Raw genomic sequence first — 25509 nt, 5'->3', positions numbered from 1 at the left:
CGTAATCTATTCATAGGATCTGGTCCCTTGAACATCATTGCAAGAGATTTCTCGGCCGAGATCTTGAGGCCTAGTTCCTTGCAAGACTGCGTAATTAGGTCCAAAGCTCTCTGAGCCTGTCGTTCTAAATTGCCTTTCCCATTCACTACTAGTGCAAGATCATCAGCAAAGCTGAAGAGGTGTGTACCACTATGAAAGGGAAGGCTCACAAGTTCCTGCATAAGGATGTTAAACAGGGTAGGACTGAGCACACCTCCTTGTGGCGTACCGTTTTCCAGGGTTTTAAAGGAAGAGTAGTGTCCCTGAAAGCTGACACAGGCCTGCCTGCCCCTAAGGTAGGACTCTATCCAGGCCAGGAGGCGTCCTTTGATTCCCTTCCGAGCTAGTATTGCCAGAATTGCTGTGGGGCTGGCTAGCTCAAATGCCTTTTCAAGGTCGAGGTAGACGACAATACTAGGTTTTTTGTTACTGTCAGCAATCTGGCTTAGTAGAGTGGTTATGCACTCTGCTGTACCCACTCCTTTGGTGAAGCCAAATATGTGATGATGAGAGGGTCCAAGTTTCCATAGGAGGCGGTTTAACACCATCCTCTCAGCAGTCTTGGCTAAGCAGCTGGTCAGCGATATGGGTCTCATACTGCCTGGGTCCTTGGGCTTTGGAATTGGTACGATGGTAGCTTTCTTCCAAGCTGCTGGGAGTGTCCTGGCCCTCCACGACTTGTTAATGACGTCTAGTATGGCCTCCCATCCACTCTGCCCAGCTCGTGCAATCATGGAGTATGTAACACCATCGATGCCCGGGGCAGTGTCACCTGTGTTCTTAATGGCACGTCGGAGTTTCAAGTCCGTGAGGTCTTCATCAGTCATATCTTCCGACTCACATGCAGCTTGTATCGTTAGCTGGCGCTGTGTCAGAAGATCCGTCTGTATATTCCGGATGTCCTGTGGGAGCTGAGTGGATGCTCCCCTGGAAGTGAAAAGCTCCACTAGTTTCTCAGCTTCCTGGGATGGGTTCGGGTGTGCTGGTGGCCTCGGCTTGCTCTTGCCATTTGCTATGTTGAGCTTGCCCCATATCTCAGATAAGGTGGTGTGATGCCCGAATGTTGAGCACCACTCCAGCCATTTCTCAGTTTTTACTCTGAGAGAGACTCTGCGGGCATGCTGCACAATGGCTCTCAGAGTATTCCTGTTCTCTGCCGTAGGGTTACGCCTGTATAGCTTCCTAAAAGAGTTGATGCGGTGGTTCTGCTCCCGCACCTCGTCGTTGTAGAACCACCAGTCTCTTTTGTGAGTGCGTCCTGCGGACTTCTTTGGAATTGCGCACTCTGCTGCCTGGATGAGAACAGTGATTAGCTCCTGTTCAGCCGTATCACAGTCTTCAGATAGAGAGTATGTGGACCACCAGTCATGAAGATAATCCTGGAACACCTTCCAGTTGGCCCTCTTTACGTCCCATCTAGGAGGCAGCACAACTGTGGGAGGCCTGTTGATGTTGAAGGTGGTGATCACTGCAAAGTGGTCACTGACAAGGTGAGGATGAGTTTCCCATGTGGCTCCTGCTGCGAGTTGTCTTGACCCGAAGGTAAGGTCGAGGCAGCCACCCAACAGGTGTGTGGGGTCTCCATTGTTTAGCAACTTTACCTCTGGAATATCGTGTAGGAGCATTGCTATGTGTCTGCCAGCAGCATTGGTTGCTGAGTGAGAGTGCAGCATTGGGTGATGTGCGTTGAAATCTCCACCCACAATAATACACTCAGTGCGTGCTAGTGCGAGGAGCTCTGCAATGTCGAGGGTGTGTCGTGGGTTCTTGTAGATGTTATAGATGGTAATGGGCGCCCCAGGTATGTGCACAAGGATGGCCTGTACCTCGACATCCTCCCCACAGTCCACAGGGTTGGCTATAACCTCGTGAGGTATTGTATTGGATACAAATACAGCTGTGCCTCTGCAGTGAACGCCCGGGTCCGTGTGCCGAAAATACCCAGCAAAACCGAGTAGTCTTGGGCACATAGTCGGGACAGTCAGAGTTTCTTGTAGCAAGACGATATCAACCCGATCCCGAATTTCTGCCTCCAGCAAGAGGTGCTGTTTGCCCCTCAGGCCCTGAATGTTCCACTGTAGGACCTTGAGGGTGTGATTTGGTACCGAGGTTATTCCATCGATGTTGTTTCCTGAGCTGGTGACTGAGTCCTGTCCGCTCTGAGAACCTGCTAATTCATGGCATCCACTGTCTCCTCTTCGGTCAGAAAGCACACTCTCAGGAGCGTACTGACCATCTGCCGGAATGCGCTCTGTTGTTCCGTGGAGTTGATTGTGTTGCAAATAAGATCTGTGAACACCTTGATGAGTGCTACGAGATCCTCCCTGGTGAGGGCCTGCTTTGGAGTTGGGTTCGAAAGAGTGGATATTATCTGGGTTGTTGTGGTCTGTAGGGACTGCTGAGGGTTGGATTTCTTTATTGTATGCACCGTGGTCTGTTGCTGTATACCAGGTTGGGTAGCCGGGATCTGCTGGTGAGGTGCCAGTTGAGTCTGCAAAGCGCCTGTGCCGGGTAAGGAGTGCCTGCGTTGTCGTGCTATGGCCAGTGGGGGCTCGTTTAGTGCCGCCTGCTGATCGCATTGACCAGATGCACCCTGTTGACGCCTCCTGTTCCTCTTGTTTCTGTTTCTTCGTTGAGGTAGGGGTGCAGGAGGTTCTTGACCTTGACGCCTGGTTGAGGCTTCTAGGGTTGGGAATTCCTGGGCATTGACTTGGGTTAGCTGCTGAGAGATCTGCGGTATGGCAGGGTTCTCTGCACCCATCGTTTGCTGAGAGTGATGATCCGTCGTAGCCTGTTGCCGAGTTTTTGGCGTCTTCCAGACTTCTTGAATTCTGGCGAGCCTCTCGGGGCATCGAGGATTCCAGGCATGGTGTTTCTGCCTGCAGTTCGGGCATTGTGGAGTGGGTGGCGATGCATTTTTCAGCTTGGTGATGCATTCCTCGGTAGGGTGGTGCTGGCTGCAGACACCGCAGATTACTCTGTTCGGACAGAGTGCACCCAGGTGTCCATAACGCTGACACTTGAAACAGCGAACTGGTTCTGCTGTGAAGGTCCTGACATCGTACCTGCCCCAAGAACCGAGGTCCAGCTGGGATGGCAGTGGTCCTACATGCTGAATGAGGACCTGTCGGGTTGGTGCATTGCCTGCCGTCTTTGCCTTGAGACGTTGAGCTGACACCACACTGGGGTGAGCTGCTACTGCCTCGATGGGCATCATCAGCGGGTATCGCATCACTACACCCTTGGTGATCTTCTGCCGAGAGTCCAATTCCTCCAGGGTGAATGAGCGATCTGTCTCCATGACTCTCTTCAAGGTGGTATACATTTCCTTGTTGAGAGGAGTCAATATTGGTTCTCCCCTCAAGTTGAACCATATCTTGAACTTCAGGTTGTGTCGTGATTCCAGGTATGAAACAACCCCATAATGGGTTCTGTGTTCCCCATAAGACTTCACCTTGAATTTGCCAGGTCGGTTGAGCTGGTTTGCCTGCTCCTTGGACGGATGGCGCTTCTTCTTGTTGTCCACAGTGTTCCATCCCTCTTGGTTTTCGGGGGGTGGGGTGTTTATTTCCGCACCTGTTTCTATTGTCGCTGGCTCCATGGTTGGGACTGTCAGATCTGCTACAATGTGAGCAGGATCTTCCTCTTCCTCTCGCAACTTCTTCGCTAGAATTTCGCCCCACATTTCCAAATCTGAGTCCTCCGTCGTGTTCATGGAGCATCGTGACCTCTTCTTTTCGTCAGAAGCCATGTGCCTATCTTGTGATAAGGTAGTGAACTCCGTGAACTGAGTGTGTGTCAATGGATTGTCGTAATACGATTGTCTCAACACTGTCCTGTACCTGGGGTGGAAGGTACGCGAGTATTTATAGTCAGGTTCAGAATGCTGAGGTCAGGTGGAGAATGCTGCATCTGATGATGTACCGAGTGGGATTATAGAGTCTAAAATCTTGGGTAGCTTGGAAGGGAGATTAGATAAGTTTGTGAGCAGACCTTCTGCAGTGTTCTTCCATTCCTATGTTCTTATGTGGGATAGCGATGAAGTTTCTTCACAAGTGGTTCAGCTGTTATAGAAGCCATTATTCTGGTTGAAGTTGTCGGATATAGAAATAAGTGATGATTCCAGGATTCTTCGGTATCGAGTGTTGTCTTCTGTGGCGATAAGTCTTGAGTTTCTGTAGTTTATCAAGTGGTTGTGTGAATTACGGTGTTGTACGCAGGAATTCCTTTATCGTCAGACCTGCTTGCGTATTGGTGTTCTGAAATACGTGTTTGGAACACCAATACGCAAGCAGGTCTCTTGATAAACTACAGAAACTCAAGACTTATCGCCACAGAAGACAACACTCAAAACCGAAGAATCCTGAAGAATTGAGACACTTCTGCAACTTGTCGGTTTTCAAAACCATTCACCACACCGAAGAATCCTGGAATCATCACTTATTTCTATATCCGACAACTTCAACCAGAATAGTGGCTTCTATAACATAGCTGAACCACTTGCGAAGAAACTTCTTCATCGCTATCCCACATAAGAACATAGGAATGGAAGAACACTGCAGAAGGTCTGCTCACAAACTTATCCAATCTCCCTTCCAAGCTACCCAAGTTTTTAGACTCTGTAACCCCACCCGGTAGATCATCAGATGCAGAATTCTCCACCTGACCTCAGCATCCTGAACCTGATGAAAGTTAAGACACTTGTGCAACATCTGGTTATCTTTATTGTAGACGTTTCGCCATCCAGTGGCTTTATCAATACAAATTCTTGGACATAATAAGAAAAACGAAGGACTATATACAAAAGATGAGGTAATCAGTCCCTCGGCCTTGGAGGTGGTGTTTAGAGCACCGTGGTTGTAGAGATTCTGAAGCACAGGCAAGGAGACTGGCGCTTATATAGGTGTCAGTGAAAGGGACCTGTAGCAGACGAGGGCATAGTCACTGGTAGGCGGGATTCCCCAGTGGAAGTAGGCCCATCAATTTGGGAAGGACCTACTTCCACTGGGGAATCCCGCCTACCAGTGACTATGCCCTCGTCTGCTACAGGTCCCTTTCACTGACGCCTATATAAGCGCCAGTCTCCTTGCCTGTGCTTCAGAATCTCTACAACCACGGTGCTCTAAACACCACCTCCAAGGCCGAGGGACTGATTACCTCATCTTTTGTATATAGTCCTTCGTTTTTCTTATTATGTCCAAGAATTTGTATTGATAAAGCCACTGGATGGCGAAACGTCTACAATAAAGATAACCAGATGTTGCACAAGTGTCTTAACTTTCATCTTGTCGGTACTGTATACCAGTCTTGCATATCCTGAACCTGACTATAAATACTCGCGTACCTTCCACCCCAGGTATATCTGTTTGTGACTTGAAAAAGCCTACTGTGTGGGCGAAACGTTGCCAATAAAGGATCACATTATACTGCATATGTGTTTATATTTCCATAGTAGTTTTACTGCCGAGTTGTATGCCATCCTCATAGCGCTTCTCCATATTACATACATGTCTCCTTCGACGTTTGTGATCATTTCAGATTCCCTCGGTGCTTCACAAGTCATTAAACAATTTGATTCCCGTCATCCATTAGTCCTTCATAATCAACTATGGTTGGGCCGTATGGCTAACAAAAACAGACGTTGTTTTCTGTTGGGTCCTGGACACGTTGATGTAGAGGTAAATGAACAAGTGGATGCTGCTGCGTGGTCAATGGTGCATGATCTTCCGGTTTGCTATAGGAGTATTCTGTTGAGAGATTATTTTCCAGTTATCTCTGCCCGTCTTTGCAGCCGTTGGCAACAAGAGTGGTCGGGCATGCACCATAACAAATTACACTATTAAACCGCTTTTAGGTTTGTGGCCATCTTACCGCCTTTGCTGTACTCGGGAGACTGCGCTCTCCCGTCTCCGCATCGGCCATACTCGCCTTACCCATGGGTATCTCATGGAACGACACCTTATCCCTCTCTGTGAGGTTTGTTGGGTCCCTATTTTGGTTATTCACTTTCTTGTAGATTGCCAGGTTTACCAGCGAGCTCTCAGGATTTATCTCCAACGCCGCCGCCATGCTACCACTCTTACCTTATCTTCTCATCTTGCAGATGGCGCTGCCTTTGACTGACGATCACTTTTTAATTTTTTGTCAGCAGCTGCTTTACTATACGAACTTTGACACACAGCCTTTTTCTCCCCTCACCTCTGATTCCCTTTCCACCTAGCTGTTTATAGCCTCAGCACTATTTTCTACCCTGAAGCGCTGTATGAACTTTGTGGGTTTAGCGCTTTCTTTGATTATTATAATAATAATAATAATAGAGGTTATCACAAGGAAGCAGGTATTACACACATTTTCACAGCTGATGTGCTGTAACTAGGTAAAGGTTCGTTCTAGGCTTACTAGAATGGACAGATGCCTCTAGGTAATGTTACAAAGTTCATTTCTAATTCTGTTTTCGGTTTGATAACTTGTAAAGCTTCAAACTTTCAACACTTCGATATCCCAACCATAAGATTGTGATTGTTTTTGGAATATGAAGGTACTAACTTGCCAATTTTGATTTTCTAATAATATCTATGGTTCTATCAAAGAGTTCCCAACTGAAGTTTTCTCCCGCTTCGTAGGTGAAATATGGAAACAGCGTAAAACACGTTGTGTAATGCTCTCCTTTGTGAAGTAGCGAGACGCATATTCAGTGCAGTCAGTCATTCCTTTGTGGTTACAGACATTTTTGTTATGTTAGTACGTTACGTTTTTTTTGTGTAAGAGAATGGAATCTTTGAGTGAGAATCGTTCATCAGGAATTTGTTCTGATAATGTTTGAGGAAAGACGTGAGAAGAAAATGTCTGCATTTGTGGGGACATCTAACGATTAGTTTATTCAGTGACAATATTCCAGCTCACGCGACTCTCTCTCATACGTTTTCTGGCTAAAAACAGGAGTTTTATCCTCCCTACTCTCTTCACCCTCCCTACTCCCTCCCTACTAACCCGATCTAGCCGCCTGTGACTTCTTTCTCTTCAGAAAAATAAAAATGAAACTCAACCGACTGCGTTTACCAACTTAGACGAGATTCAAGCAAAATCTCAGGCCCCGCTAGACGCCGTTCTGAAAGAAGTTCCAAAAATGTTTCGAGAAGTGGCAGAGGCGCTGGAAACATTGTATAGCTTCCGGAGGAGAATATTCCAGGAAGACAACTACTTGATAAGATAAAATTATATATTTTTGCGGCAATCCTAGACCTTTTTTATATAGCACATTGTATTTTCTCCATCCTCTTCTCCCTGTGAAAAGACTATTCCTCTTTTCAACGGCTTTAATTATTTAAGAATGATAAAATGTATGAAATGGCTGATGCCCCACAAGTTTCAGCAGCGAAGATGCACATTTGCCAGAATTCAAATGTAGATGAAAATCTCGGAATTGTAGGATTCCCAGTCATAAATGAAGCGCCTCTTCTGCTTGTCTACTTACGATTTGTGAGGTATGCAGGCTTCAATTTAGAAATTTTATTTGTACAATTTCTGGAGCATCATATTTCTCTGGAGAACTGAGAAATTTAGATACCAAGATGAAAAATTTATCAGACTTTTTTAATGGCTTGTCCCTTTAGACCCCTCAAGGAAGGTTCCTTGATGTTGGTGAGGGGCTCTTGATTTAGGAAATTGGATCTGTGCTCCAGTTCCCCGAATTAAGCCTGAATGCCTTCCATATCCCCCCCCGAGGCGCTGTATAATCCTCCGGGTTTAGCGCTTCCCCCTTGATTATAATAATAAATAATAATTGTTCCTTTAGTGCTGCACGAGATATTTTTTTAATCCAAAAACTACAAAAAACAAATTTAAAGTCTAATTATAAAATTAATCTTCGTTTTGCGTTGCTATGATACACTGTCATGCATAGAAGATACGTTTGTCCGGCCATACTTCAGCTGGTAATTTAATATATGACTCTGGCTGACCTTGTAGTTAACCCAGCCACTTTCCATGTATATATATATATATATATATATATATATATATATATATATATATATATATATATATATATATATATATAAATGTGTGTGTGTGTGTGTAACTAATAACTAATAAATAAGGCAATCAGTGTAGTCCAGTGATTGCCTTAGTTATTTTTACATCCACACACACACACACACACACACACACACACACACACACACACACACACACACTAGTATACATATTTACACATCAACACATATACATGGACAAGAAGTATATGTATGTATATGCACATGCATTCATATACACAAGTATGTATACACACATCACGTACACACATACCCATACTTATATATTCATATGAATATGTATGCTGATCCAGACATGTATGCCCATTCATACGTTCACACAAGAATACATATGTATTAATGTTGGTAGAATTATCGACATTATGTTAGGTTGTTAGGTAAGACACATATGCAACAGTTATGTATCTTTATTTCGAAACGTTTCGCCTACACAGTAGGCTTCTTCATATTGTTTCAAACTTTGGAACAATGCTCTTCTCCAGACTGAGGGACTGACCACCTGAAAACTTTAAGGGTGATGGACTGATTACATCGTCTTCAAGTATCTTCTGCTTCTATCAACTTTTCTGTACTCGACTGAAGAAGCCTACTGTGTAGGCGAAACGTTTCGAAATAAAGATACCTAACTGTTGCATATGTGTCTTACCTAACAATCTGTCGGTATTTTATACCATTTTAATGTTCATTATGTTAGGTTAAAGGACACAAGTGCTATTCATGTGACCTTTTATTGTGGCAACGTTTCGCTCTCCTGGAGAGCAAAACGTTGCATATTTGTGAATATTCTTGAATTTTTCTGCATTACGATTTTCTTACTACCTTGCACTATTCCTTGTGTGTGAATTGAGGTAGAAGGGGCTGAGCTTGTGGAATATAGGCACACGTATTTCAGTCACCCAATAACCGAAATACATCTAGTGAAATTGGGTTTTGTGTAATAACTAGAGAATGACTCTTCTGGTAGATTTCAAACTCTAAGTTCAAGTTCATCTTAATTCAAATATTAAATTAGTACTAAGTACCACTCATTTCTTTATAAAATATGTATGTATTGCATTTCCTTTACTTTTGAGATTGTAGACGATATTAGATAAATAAAAAAAAAATAAGTATTGAAGAAAGTCTTCAAGAATTTTTTAATTTTCAGGTGTTTAATAAGAGCTTAAATATTTCTCAGTATCTCTATAGGGGATTCTTATAGCTGCAAGATTTTTTATGATGAATGGTTTGAAAAAACCGACAAGTTGAAGATTGAGACACTTATGCAGCATATGGAAATCTTTATTCAGGAAACGTTTCGCCACACAGTGGCTTCATCAGTCCAATAAAAAAGGGAAAGGCGTAAGGAGAGGAGGAGAATGAGGTAATCATTCTCCTCCTCTCCTTACGCCTTCCTCTTTGTATTGGACTGATGAAGCCACTGTGTGGCGAAACGTTTCCTGAATAAAGATTTCCATATGCTGCATAAGTGTCTCAATCTTCAAGATTTTTTTAGTTTTCTTCCAACTTTCCTTTATTTTCCTTATAACGAAGTATGTGGTATTACCCACACGTTGATAATTAATCTGCTTACCACACGTGTTACCTGGGAAGTCACTTTTACACTTGTCACCTCTTGTCCTCTCTCCCTTTCAAAACTCTCAACAGCCGCTTTTCAACAATTTCTACTTACAAAGCAATCCTCACTGTTCTAAGCCCCAACTATTTTGAGAGAGAGGTTTTCAGAATCCAGCAAAAAAGGATTATCAACAATAGATTAAAATGGAAAGACACTGGGTAATGTTGACTCAACATTACTGGAAGTCTGCATAGCTTGTGTGTTTGGTGGGTTCCTACTGGAGGTCTGCATAGTTTGTGTGTTTGGTGGGTTCCTACTGGAGGTCTGCATAGCTTGTGTGTTTGGTGGGTTCCTACTGGAGGTCTGCATAGCTTGTGTGTTTGGTGGGTTCCTACTGGAGGTCTGCATAGCTTGTGTGTTTGGTGGGTTCCTACTGGAGGTCTGCATAGCTTGTGTGTTTGGTGGGTTCCTACTGGAGGTCTGCATAGCTTGTGTGTTTGGTGGGTTCCTACTGGAGGTCTGCATAGCTTGTGTGTTTGGTGGGTTCCTACTGGAGGTCTGCATAGCTTGTGTGTTTGGTGGGTTCCTACTGGAGGTCTGCATAGTTTGTGTGTTTGGTGGGTTCCTACTGGAGGTCTGCATAGCTTGTGTGTTTGGTGGGTTCCTACTGGAGGTCTGCATAGCTTGTGTGTTTGGTGGGTTCCTACTGGAGGTCTGCATAGCTTGTGTGTTTGGTGGGTTCCTACTGGAGGTCTGCATAGCTTGTGTGTTTGGTGGGTTCCTACTGGAGGTCTGCATAGCTTGTGTGTTTGGTGGGTTCCTACTGGAGGTCTGCATAGCTTGTGTGTTTGGTGGGTTCCTACTGGAGGCCTGCATAGCTTGTGTGTTTGGTGGGTTCCTACTGGAGGTCTGCATAGCTTGTGTGTTTGGTGGGTTCCTACTGGAGGTCTGCATAGTTTGTGTGTTTGGTGGGTTCCTACTGGAGGTCTGCATAGCTTGTGTGTTTGGTGGGTTCCTACTGGAGGTCTGCATAGCTTGTGTGTTTGGTGGGTTCCTACTGGAGGTCTGCATAGCTTGTGTTTGGTGGGTTCCTACTGGAGGTCTACATAGCTTGTGTGTTTGGTGGGTTCCTACTGGAGATCTACATAGTTTGTGTGTTTGGTGGGTTCCTACTGGAGGTCTGCATAGCTTGTGTTTGGTGGGTTCCTACTGGAGGCCTGCATAGCTTGTGTGTTTGGTGGGTTCCTACTGGAGGCCTGCATAGCTTGTGTGTTTGGTGGGTTCCTACTGGAGGTCTGCATAGCTTGTGTGTTTGGTGGGTTCCTACTGGAGGCCTGCATAGCTTGTGTGTTTGGTGGGTTCCTACTGGAGGTCTACATAGCTTGTGTGTTTGGTGGGTTCCTACTGGAGGTCTGCATAGCTTGTGTGTTTGGTGGGTTCCTACTGGAGGTCTGCATAGCTTGTGTGTTTGGTGGGTTCCTACTGGAGGTCTACATAGCTTGTGTGTTTGGTGGGTTCCTACTGGAGGTCTACATAGCTTGTGTGTTTGGTGGGTTCCTACTGGAGGTCTACATAGCTTGTGTGTTTGGTGGGTTCCTACTGGAGGTCTGCATAGCTTGTGTGTTTGGTGGGTTCCTACTGGAGGCCTACATAGCTTGTGTGTTTGGTGGGTTCCTACTGGAGGTCTACATAGCTTGTGTGTTTGGTGGGTTCCTACTGGAGGTCTACATAGCTTGTGTGTTTGGTGGGTTCCTACTGGAGGTCTACATAGCTTGTGTGTTTGGTGGGTTCCTACTGGAGGTCTACATAGCTTGTGTGTTTGGTGGGTTCCTACTGGAGGTCTACATAGCTTGTGTGTTTGGTGGGTTCCTACTGGAGGTCTGCATAGCTTGTGTGTTTGGTGGGTTCCTACTGGAGGTCTACATAGCTTGTGTGTTTGGTGGGTTCCTACTGGAGGTCTGCATAGCTTGTGTGTTTGGTGGGTTCCTACTGGAGGTCTACATAGCTTGTGTGTTTGGTGGGTTCCTACTGGAGGTCTACATAGCTTGTGTGTTTGGTGGGTTCCTACTGGAGGTCTGCATAGTTTGTGTGTTTGGTGGGTTCCTACTGGAGGTCTGCATAGTTTGTGTGTTTGGTGGGTTCCTACTGGAGGTCTACATAGCTTGTGTGTTTGGTGGGTTCCTACTGGAGGTCTACATAGCTTGTGTGTTTGGTGGGTTCCTACTGGAGGTCTACATAGCTTGTGTGTTTGGTGGGTTCCTACTGGAGGTCTACATAGCTTGTGTGTTTGGTGGGTTCCTACTGGAGGTCTACATAGCTTGTGTGTTTGGTGGGTTCCTACTGGAGGTCTACATAGCTTGTGTGTTTGGTGGGTTCCTACTGGAGGTCTACATAGCTTGTGTGTTTGGTGGGTTCCTACTGGAGGCCTACATAGCTTGTGTGTTTGGTGGGTTCCTACTGGAGGTCTGCATAGCTTGTGTGTTTGGTGGGTTCCTACTGGAGGTCTACATAGCTTGTGTGTTTGGTGGGTTCCTACTGGAGGCCTACATAGCTTGTGTGTTTGGTGGGTTCCTACTGGAGGTCTGCATAGCTTGTGTGTTTGGTGGGTTCCTACTGGAGGTCTACATAGCTTGTGTGTTTGGTGGGTTCCTACTGGAGGTCTACATAGCTTGTGTGTTTGGTGGGTTCCTACTGGAGGTCTGCATAGCTTGTGTGTTTGGTGGGTTCCTACTGGAGGTCTACATAGCTTGTGTGTTTGGTGGGTTCCTACTGGAGGTCTGCATAGCTTGTGTGTTTGGTGGGTTCCTACTGGAGGTCTACATAGCTTGTGTGTTTGGTGGGTTCCTACTGGAGGTCTACATAGCTTGTGTGTTTGGTGGGTTCCTACTGGAGGTCTACATAGCTTGTGTGTTTGGTGGGTTCCTACTGGAGGTCTACATAGCTTGTGTGTTTGGTGGGTTCCTACTGGAGGCCTACATAGCTTGTGTGTTTGGTGGGTTCCTACTGGAGGTCTGCATAGCTTGTGTGTTTGGTGGGTTCCTACTGGAGGTCTACATAGCTTGTGTGTTTGGTGGGTTCCTACTGGAGGTCTACATAGCTTGTGTGTTTGGTGGGTTCCTACTGGAGGCCTACATAGCTTGTGTGTTTGGTGGGTTCCTACTGGAGGCCTACATAGCTTGTGTGTTTGGTGGGTTCCTACTGGAGGTCTACATAGCTTGTGTGTTTGGTGGGTTCCTACTGGAGGCCTACATAGCTTGTGTGTTTGGTGGGTTCCTACTGGAGGCCTGCATAGCTTGTGTGTTTGGTGGGTTCCTACTGGAGGTCTACATAGCTTGTGTGTTTGGTGGGTTCCTACTGGAGGTCTACATAGCTTGTGTGTTTGGTGGGTTCCTACTGGAGGTCTACATAGCTTGTGTGTTTGGTGGGTTCCTACTGGAGGTCTACATAGCTTGTGTGTTTGGTGGGTTCCTACTGGAGGTCTACATAGCTTGTGTGTTTGGTGGGTTCCTACTGGAGGTCTACATAGCTTGTGTGTTTGGTGGGTTCCTACTGGAGGTCTACATAGCTTGTGTGTTTGGTGGGTTCCTACTGGAGGTCTGCATAGCTTGTGTGTTTGGTGGGTTCCTACTGGAGGTCTACATAGCTTGTGTGTTTGGTGGGTTCCTACTGGAGGTCTACATAGCTTGTGTGTTTGGTGGGTTCCTACTGGAGGTCTTCATAGCTTGTGTGTTTGGTGGGTTCCTACTGGAGGTCTTCATAGCTTGTGTGTTTGGTGGGTTCCTACTGGAGGTCTTCATAGCTTGTGTGTTTGGTGGGTTCCTACTGGAGGTCTACATAGCTTGTGTGTTTGGTGGGTTCCTACTGGAGGTCTGCATAGCTTGTGTGTTTGGTGGGTTCCTACTGGAGGTCTACATAGCTTGTGTGTTTGGTGGGTTCCTACTGGAGGTCTGCATAGCTTGTGTGTTTGGTGGGTTCCTACTGGAGGTCTACATAGCTTGTGTGTTTGGTGGGTTCCTACTGGAGGTCTACATAGCTTGTGTGTTTGGTGGGTTCCTACTGGAGGTCTACATAGCTTGTGTGTTTGGTGGGTTCCTACTGGAGGTCTACATAGCTTGTGTGTTTGGTGGGTTCCTACTGGAGGTCTACATAGCTTGTGTGTTTGGTGGGTTCCTACTCCTACTAACACCACTTGTTTATATTTTCATCATTTTAAATATGTCGATTCCTTGTTTCTCCTAGACTTGCCCCGATGTTATGGTTGTACTCCTCACTAAGGCCAGTTATGGTAATTAATATACTAACTAATGGAACACTAGTTATATTTATGAATGTAAATGAGATTCACAAGAGCATGACTACAATATGTTATTCAATTTATAATCGCTGGACGTCAACATTCAAGAATAGGATTATTATTAGCAATGTTTTATTAATATTTCCCCCAAAAAAACTAGCTTAAAGTTAAAAAAAAAATATATTATTACTAACAATAAAATTAGCATTATTTAGGGCACTTTTAATAATTATACCAAATATCATAGTAACAATTGTTATCTAAAATAGAGTTGGCTCAAAGAGGATTAAATACAATACATCTCATAAAAACTAAAATATTATACTTTATATATATTGATGGAATAAGGGTTAGTAGAACACAGTATGTATACACAAGAGGTTGACACAAGCTCTGCCATTAGGATTACTGCAATGGAATACAGTGTAATACTGATATGTATAGGCTGCGTTGTGTGGATGCAGTTGTGTGTGGATGCGGATGGGTGTGTAGGGGGGGGTGATCGGGTGTGTTATTGTTTGGGTGAATGATACTGTTCGGGTGTGTTTGGGTGTGGCGGTGTGTTTTTATGGAGGTGTTTGTGTGTGTGTGTGTGGGATGTGTGTGTGAATGAGGTGTGTGTATGTATGGGGTGCGTGTGGAGGTGTGCGTGTACCTGTTTCACTGTCCCAGTATTCATAAAAATCGTACTTTCATTAAACATTTTCAATGTATCAGATAATCTGGCTAGATTTTCATAAGAGGGCAGAACCAACACATTTTTCCTGAGAGGAACTTCTCTCTGTCTAGCTCAGTAGAAAGTTCTTTTGGTTGACATTATCGCCTTCTCAACAAATTTCTAGAGACATCTCAACAGCTTCATCATATAATTATTCAGAGCTCAAGAACATTTGGAGCGAAACCCTCATTTTAACGTTATTTTCATGACTGCAATAACAGTGAGTTCACGACTTCCTATACACTTTAAATCTCCTGTTGAAGATATTGGCCTTACCAGCTATGTGTAATTTATATATATAAATATAGGAAACACTTAGCTTATAAATGACAGCAAATCGTCTACACAGCCGCCCCTGTAGACGAGGTCTAGAAGCTGTCGAAACCATCTCAACATGGGCTGTCAAAAAAATATAATTTGTAAGTTATAAATTACCCCTAGGGGGTGTTATGTCAGCATATTTCATACACTGGTGGCTGACGATGTACGTACTTGTTTGGACTCAAAAGTCCACACCTTACTGCCGACTATAGGTTGATTACAAACTCCTTGCGACTCAAGAACTGCGCAGTCCCCCGATCTACAAGAAATTCGTAACATACCTTGCTCTTGTAGCGTGAGCTATGGTGTTCTCAACACCTTCGACAGGTATCGGTGACTTGATAGAAGCTGAAGTGTCCTTGGATGTCCACGTCTTCCATTGTCTAGGAAACGCACACTGGTACACTATGTTTCACAAGATTTGTCTTTATTGTTCACAATGTATCACAAGAGAAGCTGATCACACTTCTCTTAAGTGTTTATTGTGTTTTGTGAGACACTTTGTTCACACTAACGCACAGATCAGTGTTCTTTGCTGGTTATCCTGGCGCCAGTGTCACTCTCTCTAGAGTCAAAGTTAATCTGAAGACGTCACAGCGCCCCTTGCCGTCACTGCCCTAATACACAAAAAAAAAACGCTGACCTAGTACCTTGCATCCTTGTCACCTCCTCGATGAAGCAAAGCAGAATGTTTGTTTCTTGCTGTCTTAAGCATAGACAACAATGTACACTATTTTTACCATGGTAATAAAGTGGGAGCAGGATTTTCCTTAATTGTCCTGCTAAGTAAGAGATGTACTGTCTCTTATAAAAATACACTTTGCAACACCGCTGCAAGGAGCAGAGGTCACTTGACTACGTGGCATAGCATCTGTGATCAATTACTCACTCTAGCAGTAAACAAGATGCTCGCCCCTTCTGAGAGGGCTTGGCCCCTCAGGGCTGAAGGGGGCTGATACCCCCCTCCTGGAGAAAATTTCTCCACATCTCCTGTCAGCACCAGGATTAAAAGAACATTGAATTCATGTCTCGTTGAACTGCATACATAAATTGCTTAACCTGAGGGAGAGTGGATTTCCCATAACCACTACAGTTTTGAATATTTTTTCTTTGTAATACAAACTTACCATCCATAACGCAGTTTAATCAGTTCAGTAATTACATTCATGGAGTATGTCATAGGGAAGTTTCCTATATACTGTACTATCAGAGTTAATAAAATCAGGGAACAGGAACTCTGGTGAACAATGCTCGACGTCAAAACTCGTGACAGTATAGTCGTGTGAAGCATTTAAATTCTAAAGTCTTTCTGCAAGTCAATGTTATTTTAATATGTGTATTTAAAATCCGCTATGCTAAGGGAGTTAAGAGTCTAACTAAGCACTTAGATACGTTATATGCAGTAGAACTCATTGATCTTATGAAAGGATGAGATAGGTTCCCTTGTTCATCTTAATCTAGAAGGATTGCCGACCTGGTTGGCAAATGTTTAATTAATTCGTCATTGACCTTAAGAAGTATTTTTAGATATTTGTTATAATGGACAGTTAATTAACCCGATGAAGAGAATTCCTAGTTGCTCATGTCTCAGTGTCAGTGAAGTGTTGCTCATGTCTCAGTGTCAGTGAAGTGTTGCTCATGTCTCAGTGTCAGTGAAGTGTTGCTCATGTCTCAGTGTCAGTGAAGTGTTGCTCATGTCTCAGTGTCAGTGAAGTGTTGCTCATGTCTCAGTGTCAGTGAAGTGTTGCTCAAGTCTCAGTGTCAGTGAAGTGTTGCTCATGTCTCAGTGTCAGTGAAGTGTTGCTCATGTCTCAGTGTCAGTGAAGTGTTGCTCATGTCTCAGTGTCAGTGAAGTGTTGCTCTTGTCTGTGTCAGTGAAGTGTTGCTCATGTCTCAGTGTCAGTGAAGTGTTGCTCATGTCTGTGTCAGTGAAGTGCTCATCTTGTCTCACTGTCATTCAGTAAAGTGCTCATCTTGTCTCACTGGCATTCAGTAAAGTGCTCATCTTGTCTCACTGGCATTCAGTAAAGTGCTCATCTTGTCTCACTGTCATTCAGTAAAGTGCTCATCTTGTCTCACTGTCATTCAGTAAAGTGCTCATCTTGTCTCACTGTCATTCAGTAAAGTGCTCATCTTGTCTCACTGTCATTCAGTAAAGTGCTCATCTTGTCTCACTGTCATTCAGTAAAGTGCTCATCTTGTCTCACTGTCATTCAGTAAAGTGCTCATCTTGTCTCACTGTCATTCAATAAAGTGTTCATCTTCTCACTGTCATTCAATAAAGTGTTCATCTTCTCACTGTCATTCAGTAAAGTGCTCATCTTCACACTGTCATTCAGTAAAGTGCTCATCTTGTTTCACTGTCATTCAATAAAGTGTTCATCTTCTCACTGTCATTCAATAAAGTGCTCATCTTCTCACTGTCATTCAATAAAGTGCTCATCTTCTCACTGTCATTCAATAAAGTGCTCATCTTGTCTTGAATGATAAAGGACCTGGATTTATCAGCTTTCATGAGAAACAGTTTTTAATCATTGCTAAGTTCCTGCTATACATTGGTAAAACATAATAGACAGTTGGGAATCACCCTGACAGAGCAAGTCACTATAACCATCCATAAACAAATATTAAAAGCTTCCAGTTGTGAGTCCCCATGTTCTTCCAGCATGTAAAAATACTTATCCAGGTCTCCAAAACTTACACCAACAGTTAGAAGCTTAATCCAAACCCTAGAGCTACGTAGAGTGTAACATCCCTCTATAGAGAATCACCCTATGCATAACTTTGACCCTTTTTCGGGCTATCCCACTATGGAGTCAGGCCATGACCCCGGGGGACATTTATATTTTGGGTTATTTTGCTTTGCAGAACTTTCTGACCCTTAGAGGTGTGTATTTCTGGGAGATGGGGGGTTAACCCCCTATGGAGAACAGGTGTTTTCCTTCTTTATGGAGAATCACCCACTCAGTCATATTAAAAGACTTTTTGGTACTTGAATTGTAACAACAACTGTTGTTTCTTGTGGAATATTGTTAGACATGGCAAGCATATTAATTTTTTTTTTAATTTTAATTAGGTACACAAGTAAGTCATGATAACTACCCCGGTGGTTCCTTAAGGTATTTTCTGAATTAGATATATAGATTTAAACTATTTGGTATATAATTTTAATTTCCATTTAGATAAACAAGTTGAAACAATAATATTCAGTTCACCTGGTAAATATTAAGAAAAAGATAAGCATTATATTCTTGAATGTTAAAAGTTTTACGGGTAAATTAAGACACAGGTTTAAACAATGGTAAAATCTTACAAATTGGCAACAAAGTTAGGTATAAATGTCCAAACAATGGTAAAAATGATTTATATACAATGGTATACACTACAAGTTATCCAAAGTTAATATTTTACGTTTTGGGGATTTTTTCTTTCTTTTCGGGTCACCCTGCCTCGGTGGGAGACGGCCAACTTGTTGAAAAAAATAATGAGGATGACCAGACTCTACGGTACCAGAACAACTCAAAATGTATCATCAGAGGCTGACAATCCACTTTTATGTATCTGTTCGCTATACTTTTCTTTCTTCACATTACTTAAATATTTGCACTCGAATGTTTCTGTATCTGATTTAGACAAATGTTTCTGCCTGGCAAACCTGAGAACAGCGTTCCGGTACCTTAGTAAGGAATCGTTCAAGACACTGTACACCGTGTACGTCAGGCCCATACTGGAGTATGCAGCACCTGTTTGGAACCCGCACTTGATCAAGCACGTTAAGAAATTAGAGAAAGTGCAAAGGTTTGCGACAAGGTTAGTTCCAGAGCTAAGGGGAATGTCCTATGAAGAAAGGTTAAGGGAAATCGGCCTGATGCCACTGGAGGACAGGAGGGTTAGGGGAAACATGATAACTACATACAAAATACTACGTGGAATAGACAAGGTAGACAGACAGGATGTTCCAGAGAGGGGACACAGAAACAAAGGGTCACAATTCGAAGTCAAAGGGATGTTAAAGTATTTCTTCAGTCATACAGTAGTCAGGAAGTGGAATGGCCTAGCACGTGAGGTAGTGGAGGCAAGAACCATACATAGCTTTAAGATGAGGTATGATAAAGCTCATGGAGCAGGGAGAGAGAAGACCTAGTAGCACTCAGTGAAGAGGCGGGGCCAGGAGCCGAGTCTCGACCCCTGCAACCACAATTAGGCGAGTACAGTTAGGTGAGTACGCACGGCGACAGCAGCATGACTAGAGTTAGTTTAAGTTTAACATATTTATTATGCACTCCATACCCATCCTGTGGGCGGTAGTCAAAAGATTACAGAGGTACAAAGTAAGACTAGAGAGAGGGGTGGGTGGGTAGACTGCGTTTTCTTGTACTTTAAAAAGGCTTTTGACACTGTTCCAAACAAGAGATTGGTGCAAAAGCTGAATGATTAGGCAACTGGGAAGGCACTGCAATGGATCAGAGAATTCTTGACGGGAAGGCATCAGCGAGTCATGGTACGTGATGAAGTGTCAGAGTGGGCGCCTGTAACGAGCGGGGTTCCACAAGGGTCAGTCCTAGGGCCGGTGCTGTTTCTGGTATTTGTAAATGACATGAAGGAAGGAATAGAATCAGAAGTGTCCCTGTTTGCAGATGATGTGAAGTTAATGAGGAGAATTCAATCGATGGAGGTCCAGGCAGGACTACAAAGGGATCTTGACAGGCTGCAGGCCTGGTCCAGAAAATGGCTCCGGGAGTTAAACCTCACCAAGGGCAAAGTTAAGATAGGGGAAGGGCAAAGAAAACCGCTGACAGACTCCAGTCTAGGTGACCAAAGACTACAAACCTCAATCGAGGAAAAACATTTAGGTGTGAATGTAATACCAAGCACATCTGAAGCGCACATCAACCAAATAATTGCTGCGGCATATGAGCGCCTAGCAAACCTAAGAATAGCATTCTGACATCTCTGTAAGGAATCGTTCAGGACCCTGCACATTGTGTACGTTAGGCCCATATTGGAGTATGCGGGACCAGTTTGGAACCCACACCTGGCCCAGCACGTTAGGAAATTAGAGAAAGTGCAAAGGTTTGCAACGAGGCGAGTCCCGAAGCTAAGGGGTATGTCCTATGAGGAGAGGTTAAGGGAAATCGACGTGATGACACTGGAGGGCAGGATATATTGGGGGGATATGATGACGACATATAAAATTCTGAGAGGAATCGACATGGTGGACAGACAGGATATTCTAGAAATGGGACACGGCAACAAGGGGTCACAGTTGAAAGTTGAAGACTTAGATGAATCACAGGGATATTTAGAAATATTTCTTCAGTCACAGAGTTGTGAAGAAGTGCAGTAGTCTGAAAAGAGATGTAGTGGAGGCAGCATCCATACATAGCTTTAAGAAGAGGTATGATAAAGCTCATGGAGCAGGGAGAGTAACCTAGTAGTGACCATCGAATAGGCGGGGCCAGGAGCTGTGACTCTACCCCTGCAACCACAATTGAGTACAATTAGGTGAGTATACACACACACACACACACACACACACACATAAGGAATCGTTCAGGACACTGTACACTGTGTACGTTAGGCCCATATTGGAGTATGCGGCACCAGTTTGGAACCCGCACCTAGCCAGGCACGTGAAGAAACTAGAGAAAGTGCAAAGGTTTGCAACAAGACTAGTCCCAGAGCTAAGAGGTATGTCCTACGAGGAGAGGTTAAGGGAAATCAACCTGACGACACTGGAGGACAGGAGAGATAGGGGGGACATGATAACGACATACAAAATACTGAGAGGAATTGACAGGGTGGACAAAGACAGGATGTTCCAGAGATGGGGCACAGCAACACGGGGACACAGTTGGAAGCTGAAGACACAGATGAATCAAAGGGATACACAAATAACCCGCACATAAAAGAGAGAAGCTTACGACGACGTTTCGGTCCGACTTGGACCATTGACAATATTATTCTCAAACCTTCGGTGTCGCTATGGGCTCTCCTCTCTCTCCTGTCCTTGCTAATCTTGACATGGAATACTTCGAGACTGTTCTTCCTACCCTCGATGTGCAACCTTCACTCTGGCTCCGCTATGTGGATGACATCTTTGCTCTGTGGCCTCATGACTCCAGTCTCTTCCAACCTTTTCTTGAAGCTCTTAATAATCTTGCCCCTTCCATAAAGTTTAAAGCTGAATGGGAATCTAATTCCTTACTTCCTTTCCTTGATGTCCATGTCCACCGCTCAGATACAGGTTTTTCCTTTTCCGTTTACCGTAAACCTATGCACAGTGGCATGTACATTCACTACTTTTCCTATCATGCTTCCCCTGTCAAGAAAAGTGTTCTTATCTCCCTCTTTCTCCGTGCCCTCCGCATCTGTGATCCTCAGTTCCTTCCAGCAGAAATTTCCACTCTTCATAATTCTTTCTCCCGTCTTGGCTACCCTTCCCATTTCATAGACTCTGCCTTCTCACGTGCTAAACGCAATTTCTTCTCTCCCAAACTCTCTACTCATGGGAACTCTTCTATCCTCTGCCTTCCCTACATTTCCGGTCTTTCTAATCTCAACAATTCTCTCCGTCCCTTAGACATCAAACTTACCTTCCGCCAGACTAACACTCTTCGCACTAATCTCGTTCATACCTCTCCTCCCTCTACAGATGTTCCTGGTGTCTACTCTATTTCTTGCTCCTCCTGTCCTCTTCAATACTTCGGAGAAACTGGTCGATCTCTTTCTGACAGACTTAGGGAGCACAAAAATAGTGTTAGGCTTGCCGACACTAACAATGCTCTTTTCTGTCACGTCAGAGATCATAGCCATCCTATTGACTGGTCTTCTGCTAAAACTGTCTTCCCTACTTCCAACTCCAACAGTCGCCGTCTAGTTGAATCCTCTCTAATACACAACTTTCCTTGTATGAACCTTAGCCCTGGCTTCGTCTCTGTAGATGCCTTCCTCTCCCACTACATTGTAAAATGCTCCAAACTTCAGAACACCCGTGACTTAACCTGAATCCTCATTTTTTCTTTCTTTTTCTTCTTCCTCTTCCCCTTTCCTCTTTCCTTTTCTCCTCTGGGTTGTCTTTCTCTCTCCTGTCTCGTGTTTCTGTTCCTTCTTCATTTATTTTATTTTATTTCACCACTTCCCCTTTCACGCACCTCTGTGCGCTTGCTCTCCCTCTGTGGGCATCTAGCTCTCTTGCAGTGCTCCCCTTCCTTTGTTTTTGTTTTTGACTGGCTCGTCTTCCTTATTTCCCACTTCTACCACTACCACTACTACTACCTCTTCTTCTACTACTACTACAACTACTGATGAAATTAAGACACATGTGCGGCGTCTGGTTGTCTTTGTTGTGGACGTTTCGCCATCCAGTGGCTGGCTGGATGGCGAAACGTCTACGATGGGGATGCCCGGGTGTTGTGCATGTGTCTTAATTTCATCTTGTCGGTATTATATACAATTCTTGTACTACTACTACTACTACTACTACTACTACTACTACCTCCACCTCTTCCTGCCTATATATAGCCGTCCTGCTCCACCTCTGTTAGTGTGACTTTGTCAATGGTCCAAGTCGGACCGAAACGTCGTCGTAAGCTTCTCTCTTTTATGTGCGGGTTATTTGTGTATCGTTCCAGTCACGGTATTGTGTCTTTTTGTTATTTATGAATCAAAGGGATGTTAGGAAGTATTTCTTCAGCCACAGAGTAGTCAGGAAGTGGAATAGTTTGGGAAGCGATGTAGTGGAGGCAGGATCCATACATAGCTTTAAGCAGAGGTACGATAAAGCTCATGTTTCAGGGAGAGTAACCTAGTAGCGACCAGTGAATAGGCGGGGCCAGGAGCAACCTCAACTAGGTGAGTACAACTAGGTGAGTACACACACACAGTAACATAGTCACATACACTCACACATACACGCACACATACACGCACGCACACACATACACACACGCGCGCGCGCGCGCACACTCACACATACACACAGTAACAGTCACATACACTCACACATACACAGTAACATAGTCACACTCACACATACACACACACACAGTAACATAGTCACATACACTCACACATACACAGTAACATACAGTCACATACACTCACACTCACTGTCTCACTAATTCTTCAAGGTTATAATTCTGATAAATAAGGTATACATGTCTAAAGAATGGTAAACTTTTTTATTTTCTAAATTAGGTATACAACTAAATGGTAAGATTTTTTTTTAATTGTACAAGTTTAGACATTGGTAAAAAAAAAGGTAAGCATTTACAGTGGGAAGTATTTTAAGCAATGGTGAATAAACTGTATACAGTGTTACCCAAAAAAGGGTTAGTTTAGGTTCTACATTTGTCACTAGTCTTCTAAATTAATGCAGATGTCTGTCATCCCTAACAAAGAAAAAAATATTAGCAGTCTACAGTGGAAATTTCAGTCTGACTATACAAACTGAACCATCACATATTTTAAACTAAAGATTTACCAATATTCTAGAGAGGAGATTCCAATGTAACATTAGAAAGTGAACCAGCACTTATTGTAGCTGCTGGTCCAAGACCAAGTCTGACTCGTACCTCAGATTCAGATCCTCCCTCTCCTAACCATCAAAATCACACTTTACTAAGAATGCTCAATTTCCTCGAATCAAAATCCACCCAAGACCATCCCTGCTACAACTAGGACCAAGATTTTCTCTCTCTCTCTCTCTCTCTCTCTCTCTCTCTCTCTCTCTCTCTCTCTCTCTCTCTCACTACCACCATTCACACCTCAAGCTTCACGTTTCTATATTCCAGCTCCTGGACAAACACCAATCTGTCAAATTTCTTTGCATAAAGGCATTTATAACTCCTTATAAATGTATTTTCCCCAGAATTTCCGATTAAGTCCGCCATATATATTTTGTTTCTGTATAATTCTCTTCTATTTATTTTTTCTATAAATTTACAAGAAGATGACTAAATCTCTGGGTTAATGACGAAACTATAATAAATGCATTTTGTTATTCGTCCAAAAGTATATCATCCGAGGTAAGACGTTCGTCTTATTTTAAAACATTTGAAGGTATTTTAAGACCTTTGTATATCTATTAAGTGGTTCCTTAAGGTATTTTCTAAATTAGGTAAACAGTCATGGTGACCACATCAGTGGTTTCTAAGACATTGTCCTCTTCGCTTTCGGGCTGAGTGGACGCACTGCGCAAATAGTTCTTGCTTTCTCTGGTGCGCAACTTCCTGTTTTCACCAAGATGGCTGCCAGCTACCGCAGGAGGAGCAACACCGTGTGTGTTGACCTTGTTAAAGGGGCAATTTACCCTACGAATGCCTCTGTTTTATTACCAACGATTATACGGGACACGTTTGGCATTGAAGTTGAAGACTTACACGGAATAGCACTTAATGGATCATCACGAATCTTCATAAAGTTCTGCACAGTGGAGGCATATGAAAGGACGGTGACTCAGTACCAGGAGAAGAACATCACCGTATCATCTGGTCTGGAGGTACGCCTGCGGGATGCCTCAAAATACTACACCTGGGTGAGGATCCGCAACGTTCCTTTCGAGGCAGACGATGTAGATATCAGAGAGACATTTCAAAGATATGGTGAGGTGCATGATATAACTTTAGTTCGATGGACGGAGGGAATCTATGAAGGGTTGCCGGCTGGATCTTACACCGTCAAGATGTCTTTAAGAAGACCTATTCCATCGTATGTTGTCCTGGAGGATTTTAGGACACAGCTGTACGTGACCTACGCGGGACAACGAAAGACGTGTCGCCTGTGCGGCGCTTTTGACCACATGGCGGCCGGATGTGGTAGAGCAGCAGCGCCGCGGCCTTGGGAGCGGCAAGTAGCCACGGAGTCTCAGGCGGAACCTCTGCCGAAGAATTTGAGTGCAGCAGGCAAAGGTAATTGGGCGGACGAAGTGGAGGGCGTGTTAGAGAATTGTGTGACACTACCAGTGGCTTCGGATACTCCCCCGCAAACGGGCCCGGGAGTTGAGCAGCAGCCTGTGGGGGTGGGAGAGACCGGTGATCCACAGGAGTTATCTACGCCCCTACAGGAGATGATTAAGTCTTTCCTGGACGTGCCTGCGGAGGAGAACCCAGCTACAGACAGGAGAATTCTGACGGGTTGAGAAGGACTTGATTGAGCAGATTCCAGGGCCTCTGGGGTCAGAGCCTGGCATGTTGCAGTTGCTACAGGTGGAAGCTGAGGTGCACAAGGGCAATGGAAATACTGATATGGAAATTGAGGGCACATCTAGAAAGAGGGCTGGAGGCTCGTCGGATGAGGTTATAACACCAGCTCAGCGTACAGGGAAGAAGACGTGGGCAGGAGTGATTAAGAAAGGGCGGGGTAGTGCACAGGGGGGGGAGGGGGTACAGGCGGGAAAGTGTGCACGAGAAAAGACAGAAGCAGCAAAAAGTGGAACAGACAGGACACAGAGACAGAGGAAAGCCACCCTTTCTGAATCTTTAAGTGTCTAACGATAAACGTGAATGGCCTTAGAGCTGACGGT

The sequence above is a fragment of the Cherax quadricarinatus genome, chromosome 12 (assembly GCF_038502225.1).
Source record: "Cherax quadricarinatus isolate ZL_2023a chromosome 12, ASM3850222v1, whole genome shotgun sequence".
In the NCBI taxonomy this organism is placed as follows: domain Eukaryota; kingdom Metazoa; phylum Arthropoda; class Malacostraca; order Decapoda; family Parastacidae; genus Cherax; species Cherax quadricarinatus.
The sequence above is the reverse complement of the archived record's forward strand: the minus strand, read 5'-3'. Positions refer to the sequence as shown.